Here is a 26,764-nt window from a genome sequence, read left to right as displayed (position 1 = left end):
ATAATACTTTTATTTATTAGTAACTTAGCACATCTTTTTAAATTGTGCTGGTATATTCATCTTAAATTGTGATAGCTGTTAGCAATTTAGCTATTTCTCTAATGATTAAGTTCCACAGATTTTGAGTGGCTTGCTTCAACTATATATTCTCCACAAACTTGTGGTTTGGCGTGCAAGATTTCACAAATCTCATCATTTTCAGGAATATATATGTCATGTATACACCATTTCAGCAGTAACACTTGTAAATACACGTGTTTACAGTTCTAGTATCTTCGCTGAGTGTGTTTCAGGCCTCTGCTTACATCCAGCATTGTTTAAGAAGCCCCAGTCTCTTCTTTTACTCCTTGATCTCGATACAGAAGTAATGGTTATCTCAAATAACACTCATTCATTAAGCAGAAGCTGCCAGAAAGAGGCAGTAATAAAATCAATCTGCTGTGATGAAGATGGAGGTTGACTTCAAGGTAAAATTGAGAAAATTATTCAGATTATTGTTGTTCCTGTTCTTTTTTTAATTTGGCACATTGTTACATGTGTGTCATGAAACATAATTGGATGTAAGGTTAGCTGGAGACATGTAAGGCATTTCAGCTGGCATAATGCTGGAGGAGTGCATGTGTGTATGTGTATGTGTGTCTGGCTCATCTGTCATTCAGAAGCTCTGCTGATTTTTTTCCATGCCTTCTTGTGTCCTTACTACCCGTTTGTTAAGTACTTTCCAAAGCACAGGGACACTGGAAAGAAACCAAACACCATGTATAACTAAAGCTAAGACACTGACTTTTCTTCTGGTCACATTTTCTGTGGACATAAAAACGTGCATGCACATGTGTGTACAGGTGTGCCCACACACAGATGCAGCTTAACACTTGGAACTTGAGCCCCACTACTGAGGGGTGGATCCTAGCACCAGATTTCTGACCTAAAATTTTATGTCAACATAAACACATTTATAAAAAAATACAATACTGGAAAAATTAGTAGTACCATTGAAATGAAAGTTATGAAACCTTATAGTCACAGGTCAAATTTCAATAAAAATTTCTTGACAGGCTGCTGTATATGAGGAGGTTGTATGAAAAGAAGTAATTCATTTCCTATCACTCAGTTGCTTGGACCAAAAATCTAAACTATACTCTGGCTTCTCTCTTTTCCAAGCCCTCAGTAACTGCTCTAGAATCTGCTGTCCCAAATAATGTTTAATCCAGACTCTGCTCACCACTTCCCTGCCACCCTCCTAGTCCAAGCCATCATCTCTTCCATGGACAATGGCAGGAGCCTCCTGACTGTTCTCTGTTTTTCTGCCTCCACCCCAGCTCCATACTGTCTATTCTCCACACAGCAGCCAGGATGACCTTCTTAAAAATTAAATCATGGCCAGGCATGGTGGCTCACATCTGTAATCCTAGCGCTTTGGGAGGCCGAGGCAGGTGGATCACTTGAGGTCAGGAGTTCGAGACCAGCCTGGCCAACATGGTGAAACCCTGTCTCTACTAAAAATACGAAAATTAGCTGGGTGTGATGGCTTGCACTTGTAATCCCAGCTACTTGGGAGGCTGAGGTGGGAGAATTGCTTGAACCCAGGAGGTGGAGGTTGCGGTGAGCCGAGGTCATGCCATTGCACTCCAGCCCAGGTGAAGGAGTGAGACCCTGTCTCAAAAAAAAAAAAAAAAAAAAAAAATCAAATCAGATCATCCAATATCTCTCCAGCATGGCTCACAATAAAATCCAAACTCCTTACCATGCCTTCAGGCCCCTGCCCCTCTCTCCTACTTCATTGTCCACACTCTCCTCCCTGCTCATGCTACTCCAGGCATGCTGACCTGCTCATGTTACTTGGATCACAACTAGTTCATGTCCAGCTCAGGTCCTTTGCACTTGCTGTTTCTTCTGCTTGGATTCCTCCTCCTCCCACAACCCTCAATTTTGTCATCAGAAATTCACTTGATTAGGGTCTCTACTCAAATGTCACTTCCTCAGAGAGGCCTTCCCTGACCTAAAATATCATAGCTAGAATAGCAGAGATTCCCAACTCCTCACTTTGTTCCCTTGCCTATTTTTTGTGTGTGTGTTTACAGCCCTTTTCAGTAACCAACATTATGTTATTTATTTATTTATTTTTTAGAGACAGGGTCTTGCTCTGTTACCCAGGCTGGAGTGCAGAGGCATGATCATAGCTCACTGTAATCCCAAACTCCTTGGCTCAAGTGGTTGGAACTACAGGCATGCACTGCCATGCCTGGCTAATTTTTAAAATTATTTTGTAGAAACAGGGCCATGTTGCACTGGCTGGTCTTGAACTCCTGTGCTCAAGCTATTCTCCCACCTTGACTTCCCTAAGTGCTGGGATTACAGGTATGAGCCACCACACTGGCCTATGTATCTTGTTAATTGCTATTACCCTGATGCCAAGAACAGTGCCTGTCACATAGTAAATACTGAATAAAAACTTATGCTGGAAGAGCTCATGATCTATACTGAGAGGCAAGCTTGGAAACTATCATGATCATACAATATGATTATGTTGTGATAGATATGTATACAAGGTGTTTGAGGAGCACAAGAGGATAGAGTCACTGGTGGAGTGTTTTCAGCTGGGTCTTGAAGGATGAGTAAGAATTTATCAGATAGAGGAGTCTACAGAGGACATTTCAAGCAGAAGAAATAGTGAATGCAAAGGCCCAGATATAAAAATTTAAATTGGGGAAAAGCACGTCATTTTATTGTTCCTGGATAGCAGGATGTGCTCAGCTCAGGCCCAGTAGTGACTTTCCAAGGAATTTGGAAGAGCCATTGGATTTTAATAAGGTAAAATAATCTTCAGTGTTTCAGAAAGATTCTGCTGGCAGCTGTATGGTGGTTAGTTTGAGGCAGAGAGGCTTTGCTGTCCTTCTGGACAGAAAGAAGTGGGAATGGTGAGAAGATAATGGATGGGAGGTGGATTTTGAGAGCAGATTGAGAAGGCTCAGTGACCTATCTGTGAGGGACAACAGAAAGGGAGGCAGAGGCCTGAAGATTTTTAAACTTGTGTGACTTGATGGCATTTATCCTGATACGAATGCAGAAAAAAAAAAAGCACACATTGAGACAGTAAGAGGAACAGTGGTCCTTCACATCTGCCAGTTTCCTTCTTCTCTGTGTCCTTGCGTAGCTGTTTCCTAATTTCTAGCCATTAGTTAACAAATCACACAGTGCTGGGTTCACACCTGTTCTGCTTCCACCCACTGAGCCTTGGTTAGTAGGCCACACATGTGTGCCTGCTTCTCTCTTCCCTTGGGACTAAACCTCTCCCAGGCGACTCTTTATCTGTCTTGAAACTAGATTCCTAGCAATTCTACCCCATAAGGCGTGCTCAGACTCGCCAAGTCCCAAAAGGAGACAAGACTTAAGATCAAACCTGGACCTACCCCAACCATATGTATAATGTGATCAGGCTTCTGGTCTGATTTGCATGTAATTTTTAAATTATTCAACTAAATACTTTCCAATTATTTTTTAAAAACTCAGAGAATACAGAAAGACACAAAGTAGACTTGAAAGACTCCTTGAAAAATAAAGGAAAGGCACAAAGTAGCCTTTCAAGTCTACTTGGTATCCTTCTGTATTGTCTTTTTCAAGCCCCCTCCTTGAAAAATAAAAAAATCCACTCTTTCTATCTTTTTGGCCAGGCACAGTGGCTCACACCTGTAATCCTAGCACTCTGGGAGGCCGAGGCGGATGGATCACCTGAGGTCAGGAGTTCGAGATCAGCCTGGCCAACATGGTGAAACCCAGTCTCTTCTAAAAATATAAAAATTAGCTGGGCATGGTGGTGGGTGCCTATAATCCTAGCTAGTCGGGAGGCTGAGGCAGGAGAATTGCTTGAACCCGGGAGGTGGAGGTTGCAGTGAGCTGAGATTGCACCACTGCACTCCAGCCTGGGGGATAGAGCAAGACTCAGTCTCAAAAAAAAAAAAAAAAAGAAAAGTATCTTTTTCTTTTTTCGGTCTTTATTCTATGTAGTTACAAATAAATATATTATAAAATATTATATATATTCATATAGAAACAAGATATGGTTTTATAGGTTATCTTTGGGCTCAGGGTATTTTGAAACATTTTTTCCACTTAAAAATCTGTCTTCAGGCTGGGCTAGATGGTTCACAACTGTAATCCCAGCACTTTGGGAGGCTGAGGCAGGCAGATCACTTGAGGTCAGGAGTTTGAGACCAGCCTGGCCAACATGGTGAAACCGTGTCTCTACTAAAAATACAAAAATTAGCCGGGTGTGATGGTGCATGCCTGTAGTCCTAGATTCTCAGGAGGCTGAGGCACAAGGATCGCTTGAACCCAGGAGGCAGAAGTTGCAGTGAGCCGAGATCACGCCACTATACTCCAGCCTAGGCAACAGAGTGAGACTTGGTCTCAAAAAAAAAAAGAAAAAAAAATCTGTCTTCAAAGGTTTTCACATTAGTAAATATAAATCCACTTCTTTTCAAACTTCTGAATGCTATTCCATGGCAGAGAGACATGTTTGTCATTTAATCATTCGCCTCCTGACGGATACTTGGGTTGCTTCCAAGTTTTCAAGATTATAAACAGTGCTGCAGTGAATATCCTTGCACACCTTTTTTGGTATACATTTATTGAGACAGATCCCTGAAAGTAGAACTGGTGGACAGGCCTAAAGTTTAATTTTGCTATAAGACGCCAGTTTTCGAGTCTATTTTATTCGGTGCTTCCAGATAACAAGATTTGTAAAATTGTAAAGTAAGTTATTTCTTGACAGGATCCATCCTAAGGCTAACATTAATCCAGAAACAAACCCACCAGTGCCTCTGATAATTATGCTGTATCTCAGAAAGCTAGGAATACTTGGCCACAGGCACAGTTCTTTAAGTTTTTAAAGCTTTTCTGAGCCAGTTGTGGTGGCTCACGCCGGTAACACCAGCATTTTGGGAGGCTGAGGCAGGAGAATCGCTTGAGCCCAGGAGTTGGAGATCAGCCTGGGCAACATAGGGAGACCTCATCTCTACAAAAAATTAAAAAATTAGCCAAGTGTAGTGGTGCGTGCCTGTGGTCCCAACTACTCAGGGAACTGAGGTGGAGGGATCACTTGAGCCTGGAATGTCAAGACTGCAGTGAGCCATAATTGTGTCACTGCATTCCAGCCTGGGTGACAGAGTGAGACCCAGTCTCAAGAAAGAAAGAAAGAGAGAGAGAGAGAGAGAGCAAGCTGTTCGGGAAGCTGGGCAACCTAGCAAGACCCCACCTCTCCAAAAAAATTAAAAATTAGCCAGCACACCACTGCACTCCAGCCTGGGTGACAGAGCAAGACCCTGTCTCAAAATAAAAACAAACAAACAAAAAAAGTAAGTAAAGCTTTTCTGGGGCCTGCTAAAAAGTTCGAGATCTGGAAAAATTGTTCCCTTCAATATATAAAACCTAGAGAACGCTAAAGTTAACACATATTTATTAAATCCCTACAAAATTTATCATTGTGTCAATTTCACTAATATTACATTTAGTATTCATAAATGTTTCATTGTTGGAATTCTCTTTAATTCTTTCCCCAATCTGCTTTCCTCCCTAAGTGAGGGACCAACACCAACCCTCTTGGTTTCTCCTTACTGTATTCAGAGAAAAGATTCACCTAAAAAATAACTTAAGGTCTTTCTTTTTCTCCTCTTTATTTTGGGTGTCTTTCTAAGGAGGATTGCCTTCTGCTCCTCGTTTAGGAAGAAGGCAGCTTTAACCAGGACAACAGTTTGGGGACGGAGCTCCCTTCCCCAGGAGGGGGCAGTATTGAGGAGAGAACTGCATGTGGCCAGTGGCAAAAACTAGGGGAGAAATTCTTTCTTCAGTCTTCTGAGAAAGCCCATGGAAGACAGTGAGAACTTAAGAGGGCAACAGACCCAATTCATTTGGTGGGTTGATAGGGCAGGGGCTGTGGGTCACAGGCTCCCTGTTGTGGGGATGAGGCAGCAGGCAATGTAAAGGATCTCCCTCTTGATGCAGCTTTCATTCTGAGTATCAAGCTCTTTTTTAATGTACTTGTTTTCCTCCAGTGCTTAATTCTTAGCAATGACATAGCATCCTGCTACATTTCATCATGAAAGTATTGTATTTCAGCAGCACTTTGGGTTAATCAGTACTGTCAGGATAGGCTGGGAGCCTAATCAACAATAGTGTTTCTATGAAGGATGACAGAATTAGTGAATGTAATCACCTCAAGTGTTTCTTGGCTCTGAATTTAATTCAACAAGCACGTGTTGAATACTTACCAAGTATCCTGCTAGACAGAGAAAACCCTGAAAATAGGGACCAGCTATTTATTTATTTATAAAATTTATTTATTTATAAAATGCATTCAGGGTTTCCAACAATGGACTTACACAGGAACCTTTGGAACACCATCCATCCCTGACTGGGCACTCTTCACACGGGCCATGTATGGGAGGACCAGACGTTTCTGTTTTCCAAAGAAGTTTGTGATTCCCTGGGAAATGTCCCAGGCCAGGGAGTTTTTTGTTCAAGGTTTCTCTGTAATAAGTACTGTGTGGGATACTTTATGGATTGACCTGGCTAAATTATGTTGTTTTTTTAAGCTGGTGATTTTGTAGTTTACAAAATGATCCACAGAGTTTGGCAGTTTGCAAGCCTTAAAAGCTTGAGATGCATTTCTAAGAGTACAAATATTCCCTTTGGCCATTTGGGCCACAAAACCCTGAAGGTTCCCTTGCTTGGAGATTGTTGGTGGTCTTCCTTTTCTGCAGCCTGGAGCTCTGCCTGGAGCCTTTAAAAGTGAAGTGGACTAAACTCTGTTAAAATTATATGGATTGCCTGACTACTCCTTACCCTTATCCCCATGAAAAGTACCTGATTGTTAACATCTCTTTATAGATATATCCAAGATCTAGTGACTTCAGTTTCTCCCTTTGCCAGACAATGGAGGTTGACTTGTGTTCTTCATTCTATAGTTCTCACCCACACATCCAGGAGAGTTCCAAGGGAGCCATAAAGGTACACCAGTGGATTTCAGCGTTTGAGAAAGTCTCTCAAATGTCATATGTTTACTTCTCTGAAATAAAACTGCACAGAAAAAGAAAACATCAACTGTCTTTTGCTTTTGGCTGAAATTGTATAAACTCACCAGTTGAGACATTGGCCATACGGAGATGAGGAAGAGCTGGTCCCTATTTTCAGGGTTTTCTCTGTCTAGCAGGATACTTGGTAAGTACTCAACACATGCTTGTTGAATTAAATTCAGAGCCAAGAAACACTTGAGGTGATTACATTCACTAACTCTGTCATCCTTAAATGGCCAGATCCTGCAGTTATCCCTTGTCTTGGCCACTGCACTGTCCCTACTCAAGAAGATGCAGGCTGGGCATGGTGGCTCATGCCTGTAATCCCAGCACTTTGGGAGGCTGAGGCAGGCAGATCACTTGAGGTCAGGAGTTTGAGACCAGCCTGGCCAACATGGTGAAACCCCGTCTCTACTAAAAAATACAAAAATTAGCTGGGCATGGTTGCACATGCCTGTAGTCACAGATACTCGGGAGGCTGAGGCAAGAGAATCACTTGAACCTGGGAGGAGGTGGAGGTTGCAGTGAGCCAAGATTATGCCACCGCCTGCACTCCAGCCTGGGTGACAGAGCAAGGCTCTGTCAAAAAAAAAAAAAAAAAAAAGTTTAAGTTCCTATTGAAATACAAAAGTTTCTAGGAGAAGAGGGAGGAACTTGTATATTTCAAACATAGTGTGTGTGGGGTGTGTGTGGTGCTTGGCAGTTAATAAAGGGAAGAGTAGAGAGGCTTAACTCTTCTAATTCCCTCTTATTACCATGGAGCCTCAGGTTATCTTGTTAGCAGTTTGGAAACCTTGGAAACTTGGCTTTGAGGATCTAGGAAACAAAATGGCACTGGGCAAAGACTGTTATGCATGGCAGTGACTTACTTTAGTGCTATGCTGTCCAATCCAGTAGCCCCCAGCCACATGTGGCTCTGGAGCCCTTGGAATTCAGCTAGTCCAAAACTGAAATGTATTATAAATATAAAACACATACTGATTTTCAGAGTTAGTGTGGGGAAAAAAAGAACATGAAATATCTCAACAATTTTTTGTATTGATTACATGTTGAAAATATTTTAGAGGCCGGGCACGGTGGCTCACGCCTGTAATCCCAGCACTTTGGGAGGCCGAGGCGGGCGGATCACGAGGTCAGGAGATCGAGACCGTCCTGGCTAACACAGTGAAACCCCATCTCTACTAAAAATACAAAAAATTAGCCGAGCGTGGTTGCAGGCGCCTGTAGTCCCAGCAACTCGGGAGGCTGAGGCAGGAGAATGGCGTGAACCCGGGAGGCGGAGCTTGCAATGAGCTGAGATCGTGCCACTGCACTCCAGCCTGGGCGGCAGAGCGAGACTCCGTCTCAAAAAAAAAAAAAAAAAAAAAAAAAAAAAAAAAAAAAAAAGAAAAGAAAATATTTTAGATATGTTGGGCTAAATAAAATACATTATTAAAATTAATTCTACTATTTTATTTTTAAAAGATGGCTACTAGAGCATTTAAAATTACATATGTTGCATTATATTTGTATTGGACAGCATGGCTCTAGTGGCTAGGAGGACAGACCCCCACCTAGAGGGCGCTAAAGTCCAGTGCATGGGCAGAGGTGCCACCGAATGAGACTGCAAAGGCAGGAATGTCACTATGAGAAAAGGGTGGCCTCAAAGCAGGGGGAGTAACAAAAACTCCCCAACGTGTCTGGTTTGCAGCCTGGCTAAACACACAGGAATTTCCAGCTTGTCTTCCCATCCCAAGCACTTTGGTTTCGTTTGTGTGGACTCCTGTCCTAGAGAATGGTGTGGGGATGAGGTGCAGCTCTCTATGACTCTAACTAGTTTTGACTTGGGGTTAGCTTCTGAGATGATACCAGGTTCTACATGTGGAATATACATTGTAGATTACTGAGATGTTGGATATGAGCTTGTTACCACATCAAGTTTAGGAAAGCTGATAATTCTGTTTATTTGGTTGATATAAAAATTTCAGATAATACATTTCATGTGTAAGAACTTGCTTTATTGTTTTTCTAAACTGACATTGTGGTTTGACTCATAGACATTGATATCAAAGCAGGAATAGCTGAATTTTGCATAGTACTTTACAGTTTTCAAAGTCCTTTTCAGCAAATTATCACTTTTTATTGTCACAACATCTTGTGAGGCAGACAAGGCATGTATAGATTTTTATCCATATGTTATAGCTAAGAAACCAAAAAAAAGGTTGCCTTGACCAGCATTTAAAAGCTGTTAAGTGACAGAACTAGTGATGGATCATGGAAGATCTGATTGGATACCTTGGCTTCTGGTCTCTGGTGGCTTCTACTGGTGCATAGAGGGTGACTGAGGTGGGGCAGGGAATGAGTGGTCCATAGTTGCCTGAATTCAAGCAATTATGTCCCCTTAAGGGTGAGGAAAATAATTTATAGGGTTTGGATGTCAAGATTTGGAAAGCTGCCTTTAGGAAATGGAGGGAAGGAGCCTAATTGGAGTACTGCCTTCACTCAGCATGAATGGCTTTGAAGTCCCTGTCTCTGTTTGATTCCTTCAGCAACCTCCCTGCTCTGAAAGGCCCTGCTGGTTCCTCTGCTTTAGGCAGAGCCCAGCAGAGGGTGCTGGGAGCCTACTTCAGGGTAGGATGGGTGCCAGACCTGTCCACTTTGCGGAGATGGATCACTGGAAGAGGAAGAAACCTAAGAAAGGAATGGTTGTTAGAGCTTTCCCATCAGCAGAGTGATGATGATGGTGACCATGATAGAAGCAGAAGCCTGGATACACCTGGGGGGTGTAGTGCGATCTGGAAATGTTAGATGGTCCGGAGCAAATTTCCTCAGTTTCCATTATTTGTTTAAGTCTTGAAATGGCAGCCATGAACAAGCAGGGAATGTGAGACAGAGAAGTTAGGAAATCAAAGGCCTGGGGAAAATGGTAGCAATGATCTCTACATCAATGCCACAGATGCCAATTGTTCTTGGCCACACTTTTGTGTTGTATTTAGAGATTACCATGATTTCTGACATGAATATGTTGTAAAAATAGGTTCAGCAACTTGCCTAGCTCCCAGCAAATCATTGCACAGACAAACTTAGAACCATTCGACAGAGTGACAGAGTCAAAGTGGACCCAAGGGATGTTTCCATCAAATGCTTTCACTTCCTAAAGAAGGAAAATGAGATCCAGGGAAGGGAGAATACTTACCAAAGGTCACACAGCTAGTAGGGACGTGTCAATATCATGGTCAAGAATACAGGTGATGGGGCTGGGCAAGGTGACTCACGCCTGTAATCCCAGCACTTTGGGAGGCTGAGATGGGCAGATTGCCTGAGGTCAGGTGTTCGAGACCAGCCTGGCCAACATTATGAAACCCCATGCCTACTAAAAATACGAAAATCAGCTGGGTGTGGTGGTGAGCACCTGTAATTCCAGACACTCAGGAGGCTGAGGCAGGAGAATTGCTTGAACCTGGGAGGTGGAAGATGCAGTGAGCTGAGATTATGCCACTGCACTCTAGCCTGGGTGAAAAAGTGAGACTCTGTCTCAAGAAAAAAAAAAAAAAAAGACAAAAAACAGGAGATGGCTGGGCCTGGTGGCTCACACCTGGAATCCCAGCACTTTGGGGGGCTGAGGTGGGCAGATCACCTGAGGTCGGGAGTTCGAGACAAGCCTGGCCAACATGATGAAACCCCATCTCTACCAAAAATAAAAAAACTAACCAGGTCTGGTGGCACATGCCTGTAGTCACAGCTACTCAGCAGGCTGTGACTACAGGCTGAGAATCACTTGAGATCAGAAGGTGGAGGCTGCAGTAAGCTGACATACTACCACACCCCAGCTTGGGTGACAGAGCAAGACTGTCTCAAAAAAAATTTTTTTTAAAGTCCAGGCGCGGTGGCTCATGCCTGTAATTCCAGCACTTTGGGAGGCCAAGGCGGGCAGATCATGAGGTCAGGAGATCGAGACCATCCTGGCTAACACAGTGAAACCCCATCTCTACTAAAAATACAAAAAATTAGCCGGGTGTGGAGGTGGCAGGTGACTGTAGTCCAAGCTACTTGGGAGGCTGAGGCAGGAGAATGGCATGAACCCGGGGGGCAGAGGTTGCAGTGAGCAGAGATCATACCACTTGCACTCCAGCCTGGGTAACAGAATGAGACCCCGTCTCAAAAAAAAAAAAAAAAAAAAAAAAAGAATACAAGTGATGAAATCAGATCTGGCTTCAAATTTGGGTTCTGACAATTATTTGTCCTGTGACTTTGAGTAAGTTATTTAACTTTTCTGATCTCATTTTCCTCATCTGTAAAATGGGAAAAGAAAGTATATCCCTCTAAAGGTTGCTGTGAGGATTTGGTGGGATAATAAATGTGAAACATTTACAAATTACCTACTAATAGTAAACATTCAATAAGTGATAACTACTATTATAATTAGAACTCAGCTTTTCTGATTTCCAGATCACAATTCAATTTTTAGACCGTGCGGCCTCCCTCAATCCCACTCAAGTCTCTGCATACCTATTATTAGTTCTGCTATAATATCTTCATGAAAGACTGTATGAATTATACAATGATGGAATGAATGACAGTAGGTTTATTTGACTTCACAATTTCCCTACATATAAAATATGATTAAACTAGTTGGGCTACAGAAGGACTCCTAAGCCGAGTGGCTTAAGCAGGATAGGAGCTTGTTTTTCTGGTGGGACAGTCTGCCTTCTTCAATGATTGAGTCTTGGCCGGGCGCGGTGGCTCATGCCTCTAACCCCAGCACTTTGGGAGGCCGAGGAGGGTGGATCACCTGAGGTCAGGAGTTCGAGACCAGCTTGGCCAACATGGTGAAACCCCATCTCTACTAAAAATACAAAAATTAGCCAGGCGTGTTGGTGGGCACCTGTAGTCCCGGCTACACGGGAGGCTGAGGCAGGAGAATCGCTTGAACCTGGAGGCAGAGGTTGCAGTGAGCTGAGGTCAGTCTCACTGCAACCTCTCATTTGTGGACACACAACTAGCCTGGGTGACACAGCAAGACTCCGTCTCAAAAAAAAACCAAAAAAAAAAAAAACCAACAAAAAAAACAGTTGAGTCTCTTCGCACGTTCAAAGTGGCTTCTTAAATTGTTATTTTTTTTCAGGCAGACAAATAGTTCAAGAAGGTGCACGCTTGATTTTTTTTTTCTAATTTTATTTTAATGTTTTAGATGGAGTCTTGCCCTGTTGCCAGGCTGGAGTGCAGTGGCGCAATCTTGGCTCACTGCAACCTCTGTCTCCTGGGTTCAAGCGATTCTCCTGCCTCGACCTCCTGAGTAGCTGGGATTACAGTTGCCCGCCACCATGCCCAGCTAATTTTTGTATTTTTAGTACAGACGGGTTTTCACTATGTTGGCCAGGATGGTCTCGATCTCCTGACCTCATGGTCCACCGACGTCAGCCTCCCAAAGTACTGGCCTTATTTTAAAATTAAGACTAAGAGTAGCACCCATCACTTATATCATTTAATTGGCCAAAACTTATCACTTAGCTGCAAGGGGAGCTGGGAAATATAGTCTTCCTCCACTGGGAAGTCATGTGACCTGATGAAGACCTGAGAACAATATTGAGAACCTGAAGTTGGTCACAAGCTTCTTACTATTATAGCAATGAGAGCTACTCTTAATATAAGTGGTGTTATGTATTTCTGAAGATCTATCCACACTTTTCACCACACCAAAAAATACATTGCCTGGAAAAGTATCTTCTCTTTAAACAGTTTCATTATTTGTTGTGATTCAAAAGTAATGTAGAGGCTGGGCACAGTGGCTCACACCTGTAATCCCAGCACTTTGGGAGGCCGAGGCAGGAGGATCACCTGAGGTCAGGAGTTCGAGACCAGCTCGGCCAACATGGTGAAACCCTGTCTCTACTAAAAATACCAAAATTAGCCGGGTGTGGTGGTACATGCCTGTAATCCCCAGCTAGTCGGGGAGGCTGAGGCAGGAGAATTGCTTGAACCCACGAGGCAGAAGTTGTAGTGAGCTGAGATCGCGCCACTGCACTCCAGCCTGGGTGACAGAGCGAGACGCCATCTCAAAAAAAAAGAAAAAGAAAAAAAAAAGATAATTTTAGAGACAGAGAAGTTGCTGGTGGTTATAGACAGCCATCCCCTTTTTCTGCTCCTTTTCCCTTTCCTAGGACTGAAAATATCCACAGAAGTGATAAAAACACCAAGCATTCTCTTCCGATAACTGCATTGCACAGAGTCCTCCCAGCCTATTGGAGTCTTTGCCATAGCTATTTTGCGGGAGGGGAGGGAAAGAGCAAGAAAGTTGCTACCTCAGGCTCCTTGGTTCTGCTTTAGTTTATAATAGCCCAGTTGGCTGAAGTGGGACAAGGGTTTCCAGCATGGTATCTCCCCTTAAGCTGCCAAAGAGTATGATAAAGAATTGCTACTGCAAAACAGAGCTGGAAAATGAGTGTGAGAACCATGAAGCAACTGAGAAAAGTGATTTGCCAGTGGAGACGGAGAGAGCAAACATTGAAGTGCTGTGGTGAATTATGAAATGTGGATCCTGTTTTGACCATTTGGGGGCTACATTCTCTTCCCTGAAGGAGATGCCCATCCAGCACATAGCTAACCCAGGAGCACCCTCTACACCTGCTCAGTTTGAAAGACTTCAGGAAGTCAGTCCAAGAGTCTGAATCCATGAAAGTGTTTCTGAAAAGCTGAAAAACAGTTTCCAGTATCTCTTATGCAGATAGTAATTTCTAGAACTTTAGTACTCTCTGGACATACTTTGGGGATATTTTACTGGGATCAGAACAGTTTCTGAGACACTAGGTAATTCAGGCTCTGAAAGAAAACAAATGGGAGAGGTAAACCCAGGCAAAGATTCTGATTCCTATGCCCAGGGGTAAGGACTCCAATAGGCTGGGAGGACTCTGTGCAATGCAGTTATCAGAAGAGAATGCCTGGTGTTGCCGTCCTCTTGAAGATCTCTCAGATCCAGCCTTTCCTCCCTGTTCCCACTGCTACTGGGCCTGGCTCTCAGGATTCTCACAGGCTTATCTTGCTGCCTATCTTGCTGGTAACTTGTCTCCTTGCCACTCACCTTTTGTTCCTCGAAGCTGCATATTATTGCCACAATAATTCCCCAAATCCTTTTCATTGTGAGCCTTCTTTACTTCAGAATGCACCAAGTAGTTATTAGAGTTGTATTATATTTCTTTTTTTATTTTTTGTTGGAGCTGATGTTTTCATTTTTCTTACTGTATTTTTAAATGCTTGTACAATAAGTATGTATGACTTTCGGAAGAATGAACAAATGAAGTCAGTTTTCAATGCCTCAAAAGTTGGGGGATAGGAGACACAGACAGGAGCTACTTTGGCTCTAGGTTCTTTTCTGACAAGTCTAAATGTTTTGGGTAGCATTTGAAGCCTCCATAAACAGTCCTACTCTAACTCTCAAATGTGCTCTTCCCCAGCCCTTTATCCTGGACTCTGAAGGAAAGCCTGGATAGTTTGCTTACAGCACCCAGCTTCTGCTCTTGTCAATCCTGGCCCTCACAACTTACTTAAGTCGCAGCCATTTTTCCGGATCTCACCTTCCTGGACCATATTAGTTTTTTTTTCTTTTTTTTTTTTTGAGACAGATTCTTGTTCTGTTGCCCAGGCTAGAGTGCACTGGCACAATCTCGGCTCCCTGCAACCTCCACCTCGCAGGTTCAAAAGATTCTCCTGTCTCAGCCTCCTGAGTGGCTGGGATTACAGGTGTCTGTCACAATACCCGGCTCATTTTTGTAGTTTTAGTAGAGACGGGGTTTCACCATGTTGGCCAGGCTGGTCTTGAACTCCTGACCTCAAGTGATCTGCCTGCATGAGCCTCCCAAATTGCTGGGATTACAGGTGTGAGCCACTGTGCCCAGTGTGGAGCATATTAATTCTTAAGCTTATCTGTCACATCTATGACATTTTATTTATGTCTGTACCACATCCCTTGGAAAATTGATTATGTCATTTTAGTTGTTGCCAACTATTTTATTGGTGTGAATCTTGTATCCTAAATAAATTCCAAGTTATTTGAGGACAAGGGTGAGATCTTGTAAATTCCTTGCTTTCCTCACACCATCTGGCATAATTCTAAACATATAATAGATATTCCATTGATAATTATATTTTGAGAACTTTATTTACATCTTTGCTAGATGACTTAACATGTGTCAGACCACTGTGTCATCCTTCTCACAGATATTTGTAGGAAGATTTTATAGGGATGGTGATCATAAATACAAAGGAATAGAAAACTAATAGGGGGACTTGGGTGTCAGTAACAAGCTGACTGTGTAGCCTTGAGAAACGTCAACTTTGCCCTAACTTGCCAACCAACCACTCTCCGTGTGACTCTTGTTGACTGTTCTCATCACTGCTCCATCTTCTGTCCTTAACAAACTGTGAACCTCATTGTCTATACCAGGTTTCTTCCCCTATTATTGTGGACAGCTCTGTTCATTTGTCTTATTTTCATCAGCATTGGAGGTACCCTTTTCTCCATGGAACAGGCCTCACATTTCTTTTTCTTTTTCTTTCTTTTTTTTTTTTTCGAGACAGAGTTTCACTCTTGTTTCCCAGGCTGGAGTGCAATGGTGCAATCTTGGCTCACCACAACCTCTGCCTCCTGGGTTCAAGCGATTCTCATGTCTCAGCCTCCCGAGTAGCTGGGATGACAGGCGCATGCCACCACACCCAACTAATTTGTATTTTTAGTAGAGACGGGGTTTCATCATATTGATCAGGCTGGTCTTGAACTCCCGACTTCAGGTGACCCACCCACCGTAGTCTCCCAAAGTGCTGGGATTACTGGCTTGAGCTGTGGTGCCCGGCCTCCCAAATTTCATCAGTGGGTTAGAAAGCCCACCTCCTCTATGGCCTGGACTTTTAAATATGCTAATCCTCTGCAATTGTCACAAAAAATACGAACTTTTGTCATTGTACATACGGCTATAAAACCTCTGTTTAGTTTACTCATGTATTTTGTCCATTATCTGTGTGATCTAGCAGGATGTGATCCAAATAATAGTTGACCATAGATTGTAAACCCTGAGAGGGTGCAATGTTGTATTTTTTAATGTGCCTGGGGCAGCTCCTGGCTGGCAAAGGTATTTCAAAATGATTGCTAAATTGTGCCTTTAGAAAAGGCCATGAACTTAAAAACCCTTCTTTGACTTCTCACTGTTATGCTAATGACAGAACCAGATAGAAGGAAACTATGAGTAGCTCCGATCTTAGTTAAGCCCCGTTCCTAATTAGCAGTGTGACCTTGTGCTAATTATCTAACCTCTCTAAACTCACTTTTAGAAGGAAAATGTAGATGATAATAGTACCTAACTCATAGTATTGTTGTGAGGATTAAGTGAGATAACACATGTAAAGTGCCTAGGAAAATTCATAGCTATCACTTTTGTAGTTGTTTTCATTATTTCTTAAGATAAAAGACAAGCTGGGCGCAGTGGTTCACGCCTGTTATCCCAACAGTTTGGGAGGCTGAGGCAGGCAGATCATTTGAGGTCAGGAGTTCGAGACCAGCCTGGCCAACATGGTGAAACCCCGTCTCTACTAAAAATACAAAAATTAGCCGGGTGTGGTGGTGGGTGCCTGTAATCCCAGCTACGTGGGAGGCTGAGGCAGGAGAATCACTTGAACCCGGGAGGCAGAGGTTGCAGTGAGCTGAGATTGTGCCATTGCACTCCAGCCTGGGCGACAAAGCGAGACTCTGTCTCAGAAAAAAAAAAAAAAAAAAGATAAAAGACAGCTGAGTAATAAATGAATAAACCAGTAGCTTCTCAGTATAGCTGTTGAATTAAATTGGATCTGTGAAGTCTCTAATATCAGCAGAAGCCTGCACCTTTCAGTCAATTAAGTTGGGTGGCTATTATCCAGAGCCATCCCCTTTTTCTGTCCTGTCTCCCTTTCCTAGGACTGAAAATATCCACAGAAGTGATAAAAATGAATGGCTGTTTTGTACGATGGGGAGGGAAAGAGCAAGAAAGTTGCTACCTCAGGCTCCTTGGTTCTGCTTAGGTTATAACAGCCCAGCTGACTGAAGTGGGACAAGGGTTCCCAGCACAGCATCTCCTCTTAAGCTGCCAAAGAGTATTGATTGCTAAAAGGCAATCAATTTTTGTTTGGTTTGTGGGAGGGAACACAGTCTGCAAGGTCACTGAAATTTTATTGTTGGAATGTTTTAAACCAATGTAAATATGGAGGCAGAGTTCACAAAGAACACAACATTGAATCAAAGAGAAAACCAGACAGAGCAGCATCTTGGGTGCTTTTCTTCTGACATTCTCTTTTTGGGCCTGACAACTCTTTGCATTTTAATAATTTACCTCTGAAGTCAAAGGCACTAGTAGGCCTGCTGACAGAGGACTTGACTTAGTGTGTGGACTTTGAGAAATCATCTGAAAAGAGACACAAAGCCACAGGACGGAGGCAGTGGGCCTTTAGCTGTTACTTCCTACAATCTGTTCTGCTTTTGTGAAAAGCTGGAGGGGCAGCTCTTTTGAGTCTTCATGCAGAACCCCCTGGATTTTCATTTGGTCTTGCAGGTAAGTGGGCAGAATGACTTGGTATTCTCATTCCTGGACATCTCAGCTTTGTCACTGCCCCCTCCTGGGGCTACTTGGGCTCTCAGTGTAGCAAAAAGAACACAGCCCAGAGAAAAAGCTGACTACAGTAAGAACAGCATAGGAATTTATAAACTGGATGGAGAATATTGCCCAACTCAACAAGGTGTAACCATTTTCTTTCATAAAACCACATCATCGTAGAGAAAGAGAAACGGTAATGTTTTATTACTTTGTCAACACCAAACAAAACACTGTTAGCCACTGTGCAAGTTTAATTCAGAAGAGAGAGATGTTTCTTAGAGTAAGCCTGGGATCTTTTCACCCATTTGGTACGACACCATTTGTTCCTGAATGAAAGACTAGAGAACACAGTTTCTCTGAGTCTCTTTTCCTCTTCTCTGACCTTGATAACTTCACATCTCTGGGACTGTATGATGAAAAGTTCTACTTGCCCAAGCACAGCCTTCTATGAAAGACTTTGAAATGGCCTCTCAGCATATACTCCTGGTAACGTTGGCTCACCTAACCCAGCTGAGGAGCCTCTGGTATACAGGAAGACAGGGTGCCATACAGCTGAAGAAAAGGAACTAGTGAGATGCTTAATAAAATCCAGAGACAGTTCATTGCTACTGAAGTAATAGGGTTGTTTGAGTGATGTTGTCTAAAAGAAAATGGATCAAAGAGAACAATGTGACTCAATCTTCATCTCCTTATTCAAATCCAGTAATTTGCAGTGTGAATTGAGTCAACTGGATCAGCAATTCCCACATCACAATAATATACTCAACATTTTACTGAACACTTTCTGAGTTTTTACTATGTTCCAAGAACTGTTCTAAACAACTTACAGGTAATATTTCATTTAATCCTCACAATTTTCTGAGACCCATTTGACAGATTAAAAAAATGAGGCTCAGAGAGTCTCAAGCTGATCTCTCCAAGTTTACACAGCTAGTAAATGGCAAAGACAGAATTAACTTACTCTGTAGGTTTAAAATCTTAAAGCATAATTCATTTCCTTCAATATTTCCAGAAATTTTAAGAATCTTTAATAGTAATTGTGGGAAGATGGATACTATTGTTTAAATAATATTTTTTTTTTTTTTTGAGACAGAGTCTTGCTCTGTCACCCAGGCTGGAGTGCAGTGGCATGATCTTGGCTCACTGCAACCTCCGCCTCCCCGGTAAAGTGATTCTCATGCCTCAGCCTCCCAAGTCGCTGGGATTACAGGCATGTGCCACTATGCCTGGCTAATTTTTGTATTTTTAGTGGAGATGGGGTCTCACCATGTTGGCCAGGCTGGTCTGAAAATTCTGGCCTCAAGTGATCCTCCCACCTTGGCCTCCCAAAGTGCTGGGATTATAGGTATAAGCCACTGCACCTGGCCTAAATGAAAGCAGTCTTTTAAAAAGAGAGTCATTTCTTTCATCAGCTCCACATAACCTTCTTAAAGGTGAGCATAGTTCTTCTTTCTCCATCACACTTCCCTATCCAACATTTTCAACACCAGCCTGGGAAGGGAGGATTGGGCAGTGGAGAGGGGCTGGGGAGGGATGTATGGGGGGTAGGTAGGCAGTGTTCCAGATCATTCTTCCAGGGCATTCCCCATCTAGTTTCTCCTCGGATAGCAAGAGCCTGCAATCCAGGCTCAAGAGTGGGCAAAATGAACCATATGCTCTGAGGAGGGGAGAACCTCTCTTCACCATACCCTTCCCCCTACTCCAGCACACACAAGCATAGAAAAGTCAAGCATCATTGGTAAGCAGGGATTTTCTTTTTTTCTTTTTTTTTAATTGAGACAGAGTTTCACTCTTGTTGCCCAGGCTGGAGTGCAATGGCGCGATCTTGGCTCACTGCAACCTCTGCCTCCTCGGTTCAAGAGATTCTCCTGAGTAGCTGGGATTACAGTCACCCGCCACCACGCCCGGCTAATTTTTTGTATTTTTAGTAGAGACTGGGTTGCACTAGGTTGACCAGACTGGTCTCGAATTCCTGACCTTAGGTGATCCACCCGCCTCAGCTTCCCAAAATGCTAGAATTACAGGCATGAGCCACCACACCCGGCTGAGCAGGGATTTTCTAAATGATGGTGCTAAGCCTAGAGAATTGAGATAAATGGATAGAAAGCTTGGAAGTCAAAAATATTCCAATCTTCTTGAAGTGGGGAAAGGGAGCAGGAAAAACAAAGTAGCTAGCATGCAATTGTGCCTTACAGTAAATCTTCCCTGTTACTCAAGGCAGCTCACCCATACAAGGGAGAGGAAGTCCGAGGTTTGTTTTTATTCATATATTTTCTGCTTCGCTGTAGATACTGTTGTGTGTGGTAATTCCTAGGCAGATGTTACAATGTGGAGTTTCTCCGGGCAGTTTAGTTGGCATTTTTAACAGGACTTGGATTAAAAGTCTTTCTTCTCAAAAACCGGTTCAGTGATTGAGGCTGAAAGGAGCCCTGTTTTGAAACCCTCTCCTAAAAAACCTAAGACAATCAGAGCAGCCTTACTTTCTTTATTGTCATGGGTCTGCTGTGAACCATCACAGGTTTAGCCCACAGGACACTCTCAGAGACTCCCTGCTCCACCCAAGGTGAGAAGTCATACCAGTCCATGGACCACAGAAGACCCCTTGTGAGATTCCCAGCAAGTGTCAGTCTTAGAGATACTACTGTGCTTATAGGACCCCAGAGCAGAGTTTATGGGGTCCTGTGTTTGAAAGCAACAGTACATACACCATTTCCTTTCCTGTGACGTTCCTCTTTTCCTCACGCTCCCCTTGTAGGCTAACTGAAAACCTGCTGCTTTTTGACTTCTAAAAGGCTTAAATTTGAAGAGTAAATAAAATGATAAGGAGAAGAAAAGGCAGGTTGATCAACTGAGTGGCCTCAATGTCATCTCATTATGAATTTCTGTAAGCAATGCTTCTGAATTGTCAATTTTATCAGCCAAATGTAATTTTTGTGTGTCTGCGTGTGATAGAATAAGTATTGCACATCTCAGCCAGCCTATGCCTTTCATTCTTCTCCTCAATTCCCAAACGACTTTGAAGAAGGGAAATCAATAAATCAATTGGTACTTTGTCCAATACCCATTTCAATGACATCACAGCACCATTTGCTAAAGATTGGACATTAGTTACGGAAAAAGACTGAGACACTTTCATTTGTTAATGTATCTCTGCCTTTGTGAACAAGAATACAAAAAGGAATAGTGAATTGACCTTGTAAATAGTAATTTTTGTTTTGATCCTATCAAAAAACAAAAAGGGGATAATTATAGAAAGGATGATAAAATATCATTTATATCCCAGGATTTATGATAAAGTCAGTGGGTGGTATATTTTGGGCTTATCCTATAATATTCCATTCAAAAAAATTTCCCTACTTTTGCTAAATCAATTTTTTATTAGATTTTTTTTTCAAATCTTATTTTAGAAATTCCTTCCTGTTGGTTCTTAAAAATGACACCAAAATGTGATATTTAAAAATCTATAAACAAACACTTAAATTAAGGACTAAGTTAGGTCTGGTTTTTGGAGAAAAAATACACAACTTGGGAGAATGCTTTTATAATACCAACAATCCCACCTTTTTCATTGTTTTGTTTGTATATTCATTCATTTAATCACATATTTGCATATATCCAATATTTTTTGTTTTGCTTTGAGACAGGATCTTGCTCTATTGCCTAGACTGGAGTGCAGTGGCACAATCTAATTGCAACTCCCCCTTCAAGCAATTCTTCTGCCACAACCTCCTGAGTAGCTGGGATTGCAGGTGCCCCCCACCACGCCTGGCTAATTTTTGTATTTTTGGCAGAGACAGAGACGGGGTTTCACCATGTTGACCAGCTTGTCTTAAACTCCTGGCCTCAAGTGATCCACCTGCCTTGGCCTCCCAAAGTGCAGGGATTATAGACGTGAGCCACTGTGCCTGGCCTCATATATCCAACATTATTAAACAGGGATAAAACAATAAAACTGGCCAGGCGTGGTGGCTCACGCCTCTAATCCCACACTTTCAGAGGTCGAGGCAGGTGGATCACCTGAGGTCAGGAGTTCGAGACCAGCCTGGCCAATATGGTGAAACTCCATCTCTACTAAAAATGCAAAAATTAGCTGGGCATGGTGGCAGGCGTCTGTAGTCCCAGCTACTCAGGAGGCTGAGGCAGGAGAATCGCTTGAACCCGGGAGGCAGAGGTTGCAGTGAGCCAAGATAGCACAATCGCACTCCAGCCTGGGTGACAGAGTGACACTCCATCTCAAACAAGAACAAAAACACACAAAAAAGCAATGAAACTATATTTTTCTAGTCTTTCCCCCAGATATGTCAATGTTATATGTAACTTCATTCCTAAAATTCAGCCTCCCTTGGAAGCAACTGCTACACTCTTAAAGATCTTCCAGATTTTGCTTTTATTACAATAGTGTTAAAGGAGTATGCCTAACTAAGAACGACAAAATATGTGGGAACATAATAATCACAATGATAATGAGTGCTGTGTAGTCAAACTTACTGGACTGAGAGTCAGAAGAGGAGAGTTCCAGTCTCAGCTCAGTGCATGGGGTGTTTCTCATCTGGAGTATGATTCTTTGCTTCTACTCAGTTCAAGCTCCTCACCAGTAAACTTTAGGTTTCCTTCCAAGTTTGAAATTCTTTGTTTTTTATGATTCTCTTTCAAGAGGCCTTGATGACTTGGCATTAGGAGAGTTGTTATGAGTTGTGGGTTCCCAGTGAAAGATGGATTTGTGTATAAGCAGAGCCTGCAGTCTTTTATCTGTGGGAGTATTGACCAGGAAGTCTCTGGCCGTTCAGCACAGGTGTACGGCCACACTGGGTGCAGTGGAGTGGTCTGCAGGTTCACAGTCTAACTGTTTTCCCCTTGACCTTGGTTTAGTCTTGTTCTCTAAACATCAGTCATACCTTAAAATGAAAGCCTGCAAACCCTTACTTAAGTCTATAGAGTCAGAAAGAGAGAGACTCTTTTGCTGACATTACTGCAGCAAAACTGGCAAGTCTCATCTGAGCTCCTTTGCTCAGCTCCTATGCTGGGATCACCTAAAACTCTTGGAAATAAGTGACTTGGAAAATACAGTGAGAAGGTATTAGGTCACCTAAAATATTAAAAGGGCTCAAAATTTGTGGAACTGAGACTAAATCTAAACCACTGCTATACACATACATACACACTCGTACATATTTACATATGGCATACGTATATATATGGGCAAACACATGTAATGGATATATTATATATGGATATGGGCAAAGGAGGTGATCTCACCTACAAATTTTTCAACAATATTTAGACCTAGAGAATATAATTAGTTCTCCCCCATCTTCTTTGCTCTGCAACAACGGGGAATTAGGAGGGAGCTTGGCCCTCTGTTCCCTTCTCTGCTCATGGCGCCTTATCTGGAGAGCAGGTGGAGTCCTCCCGAGCTCTGTGCTGAGAGTCCTGGCCGCTGGCAGCAGGGCCGCCCCGAGGCCAGAACACAATCCGGCCTGGCGCCCGCGGCGGCTCCCCCTACCGGGAGTCCGGAGCAGCGCCGATGGCTTGGTCCCGGGTGGCACAACCTCTCCCAGCCGCCCGCTCCTTGGAGGCTTCGCCGGAGGGATCAGCGAGCTACCGCCCGCCGGGCCGGACCGCGCAGAGCGGAAGCGCTCCGCCCGGGTAACAAGCATTTTCCAGCACAAGAAATTAGTTGCAAATAAACATCTGAAACGCCGGTTCTGTAAACCAAGTGCCCACCGCACGCCTCTAAACGGGCGGGGCCGTGGGGGTGGTGGGGGTGAGAATGGTGGGAAAGATGCTGGGCCTGGGAAGGAGCCAGGGGTAGGGATGGATGCAGGGAGGCGCCCCACCAAGCGCTCCCCGAGTTCAGAGGCGCTTAAGTTACCAAGGGATCAGGGCTGATCTCAGGAGAGGTAAACGACCATCCTTGGAACACGGAGCCCTTCTTCCCTGCCCGGTATCTGCGCGTGCCTTGGGTAGTCCGCACAACCCTCCCCAGCTCCGGATGCCCTGGGATACCCGGACCCAGGAGAGAGCGCGTCAGCGGGGCGCAGCCACTTTGCACTCGCCGATTCTGACACAACAGATAGTTAATTGGGGCCTTCGAAATCAAGGACTAAGGTGAGCAGAGGAGTCCCCCAGCCCCTGGCTGTAGCCTTTGGGACTTCTCTCCCGCGTCTTGGGTCAGAGCAGCGTCCGCAGCAAAGTCCTTTGGGGTGAAAGACCCGGGTGCGAATTAGTTTCAAAGTGGGAGGTTGCTTACACGTGAGCGGGGTCGCCAGCTCTTTGAAGGGCGCACGGTGCGGAGGCTCCGGCAAGGGTGCAATTCCCGTGCGCGTGTTAGCGCAATGCGCACTCCGCTGGGCCCAAGCAGTCATCAGCTCTGCCAAGTGGGTGCTGCTCCGGGTACCCACTGGTGTGGTGGGTAAGTCGGGAGCAGAATACTGAAGCGCATTACCTGGGAAGCCAAATTTGCAAAGCTTAACCCAATCCTCCTCGGGGGCACTTCTTGTAGAATAAGCTGTTGGTGTATAGCAGCCATACACTTAACAAATATATGGGCATAAAAAATGATAGAAAATAATAGGGTGAAGGTTTGACCCGCCACCAGGCTTCTTGCCCTCGCCTCTTCCGCAGGCCGAGGGCAGTTTTGAGTCAAGTGCAATACGCAGTGGGTGTCACCCAACCTCTCCTGGCTCTGCTGAGGTCGTGATCCCTCTGACCCAAGCAGAAACCCTCCAGCTTCGGAGCAGCCCGGCGCCTCCGTGCCCCAAGTTGGCATCCCCAGACCAAGCTCCAGGGAGTCGGGGGTAAAGAAAGGCCGTCGCTCAGAGCGTCCCCAGCATCTTCCTGGGGATCCTCCGCGGCAGGGGCTGCGACCTGTGTGTGGAAGAGTCGTCTTAGCCCTTTCCGTTATGGGACTCTCAGGCAACAAGATTCCACGGGAGACTGTGACGACCTTCTCCAGCTGCCCACACTTTCTTGCCCGACTGGGCTGAACCCGAGCACAGAGACTGGTGTCTTCCCAGCCACACAATCTTGATTCCCAGCCGGCTGACCAGCTTGGTCTAGGGAGTGAAGGAAGGGGGTAAAGGGGAGAGGAGGAAGGGATTCGTTTCCTGTCTGCTTTCTTCTCTCTGCCTTCTCAGAAGTTGTGCTGTTACAGAGAAAAACTTTCTAAACTACCTCCCCATTTTTCTGGAAGGTGTTGCACACATCTCCCCTTCCCTCAATACACACAGCTTTCTCTACCCCCTGCTCCTCCCACTTTCCGGAAAAATGTAATAGGTGTGAACATCGACTAAGCCCAGTGTCAGTAGCACAGCAACAAGCTAATGTGGGAAGGGGTTTCGCTGGTGTTTATTTCTGAAGTTGCTGATATACTCGTGGCAAGGGAGCTTGGCTTGTTGCAGAGTACGAAGCCAAGCCCGGGGCGCCTAGGCTGTGAACACCTCGCGCGAACTTGGTCCGGCCTCTAGGTCCCTGGCCTCGGGCCCTTATGCTCTGCCGGGGGCTAGGATCAGGTTCCTAAGAAAACAGAAGAGTCAAATAAGTGATCTCGCTACTTTACGCTCCCTGCCCACCCCCACCCCCACCACCACTTTTCTTTTCTTCTTTTCTTTTTTGGTTGATGGTCTGTCTGTACTGGGCGGGTATCCCAGAGCTGAGGTGCAGGAGTATTGAGCGATGCCGGGGCTGGCTTTCCTAGATTTAGGAACCGCCGGGGGGCGGAGGAGAGTCGAAGGGGCATCCACTTCTTTGGAGGGAGGACGCCGTTTACTTCCCGCAGACGACGGGCGGGAAGACCTCGGAGCTGAGGGCTTCTTGGGATGGCTCTTTGAGCAGGTAATTCTGCGGCGAAATCGAGAGCGGGTGACTGACACGCTCGGTGACGACGGCCAGGCGGGGCAGCACCCTTTCCGGTTAACAAGATGATTAACCTTCCTGCCTTGCCTGTAGTGGGCTCTCCCCTCCTCCTTCACCCTCCCTTCCTCCGGGATTAGGGGGTGCTCTTTTCAAGGAGAGACTGGAGACTCGAGATGTGGGCCCTTTCTCGCCTCCGCGCGGCCTTTCCTCGGAGCCAGGCTGGGGAACCCGGTGAGGCACGCAGACCAGTCCCTTCGAGACGCCCGCCTCGCAGAATCGGGTTCACCGGCCCGGTCCCGCACGGTCCCCTGGGTCATCTCCCCCTGCAACCACTTGTCTGAAACTTACCAGATTCCAACCTTAAGGCAGGAAAAAAAGTGTTTCATATACAAACCGATCAGGGTATTTGCAGATAATTGCGAATGTCAAATACTCGGGCGTGATGACAAAGTGCAGAGATTGCCAGGGCCAGAGCTCGGCCTGAGGGGCGGGGGCTGCTGGCGGGGCTCCAGGGCCACCTCAGGCCTGCCCAGAGGCGGGCCTGCGAGGGGTAGAGCAGTCAGCCGCAACTGCCAACAGCCCATTTAACGAAGACGGCTGCTTCTTCTACCCCTCCGCTATGGAGCTGATTCATGGATTCATTCACTTAGTCTATACTGGAGCTCCGCTCAGGGAGGAGGTGCGAGAGTAGATACTGCACCAGCCCAGCTCTCTCTCCCTCACTCCCCACTCCTGATGCACAAATACCTCACTGCAAGATTCCCCACAGGTGGAATTGCTGGGCCTCAGTTGGATGCTTAGGCCCAAAGCGAAGGCCCTGCCAGGCGGTGCTCCCAGAGCTAATGTCCTGTGGCAGAGTAGGAAAGAGCTATAGGCCATTTAGGACAAACAAGTGCACCCTTTGATACTGAGGTTAGTCTTCAATAGAAATAAAGAGGGACATTAAAAAAAAAAAAGGAAGAGGAAGAAACGAAATACTGGACCCACCCACCCCAGTCCTCCTACCGGGTTGCAGGAAGCCATCCTGGTGCCATCAGAGCCTGGGTGCACACGGCCCACCAGAGCTGACCCTGCCAAGGTCTCAGTGACAGCAAAGGTGGCTGCTCTCAACAGCTTTCAGAGCAACTCCTCTGAGACCCTACTGCAGGCACACTCAGAATGTTTCAAGTGCCTTGGATTCTTAAAAAAAAAAAAAAAGAGAGAGAGAGAGAAAGAAAAAGAAAGAAAGAAAGAAAGAAAAAAGAGTGG

At 44.6% G+C, this 26,764-nt stretch overlaps 1 protein-coding gene across 3 annotated transcripts in view; it reads left to right on the top strand.

Moving 5' to 3' along the window:
• The window catches only part of SATB2 (SATB homeobox 2), a 288,714-nt gene that overhangs the window by 63,655 nt on the left and 198,295 nt on the right, over window positions 1-26,764 (top strand). Inside the window, exon 1 of one of the 3 annotated variants that reach the window (XM_063791442.1) lies at window positions 23,517-23,770. The exons of 1 other annotated variant lie outside the window; for it this stretch is intronic. The gene's annotated coding sequence lies outside the window, so the exon portion shown is untranslated. Of the gene's footprint in view, window positions 1-23,516; window positions 23,771-25,478; window positions 25,496-26,764 lie in introns of those variants that run through there. One more of the 3 variants, XM_063791443.1, reaches the window with a different exon arrangement.

Source organism: Pan troglodytes, chromosome 13, assembly GCF_028858775.2.
Source record: "Pan troglodytes isolate AG18354 chromosome 13, NHGRI_mPanTro3-v2.0_pri, whole genome shotgun sequence".
In the NCBI taxonomy this organism is placed as follows: Eukaryota; Metazoa; Chordata; class Mammalia; order Primates; family Hominidae; genus Pan; species Pan troglodytes.
Note: the sequence above shows the minus strand (reverse complement) of the source record. Positions and strands in the feature narration are given on the sequence as shown.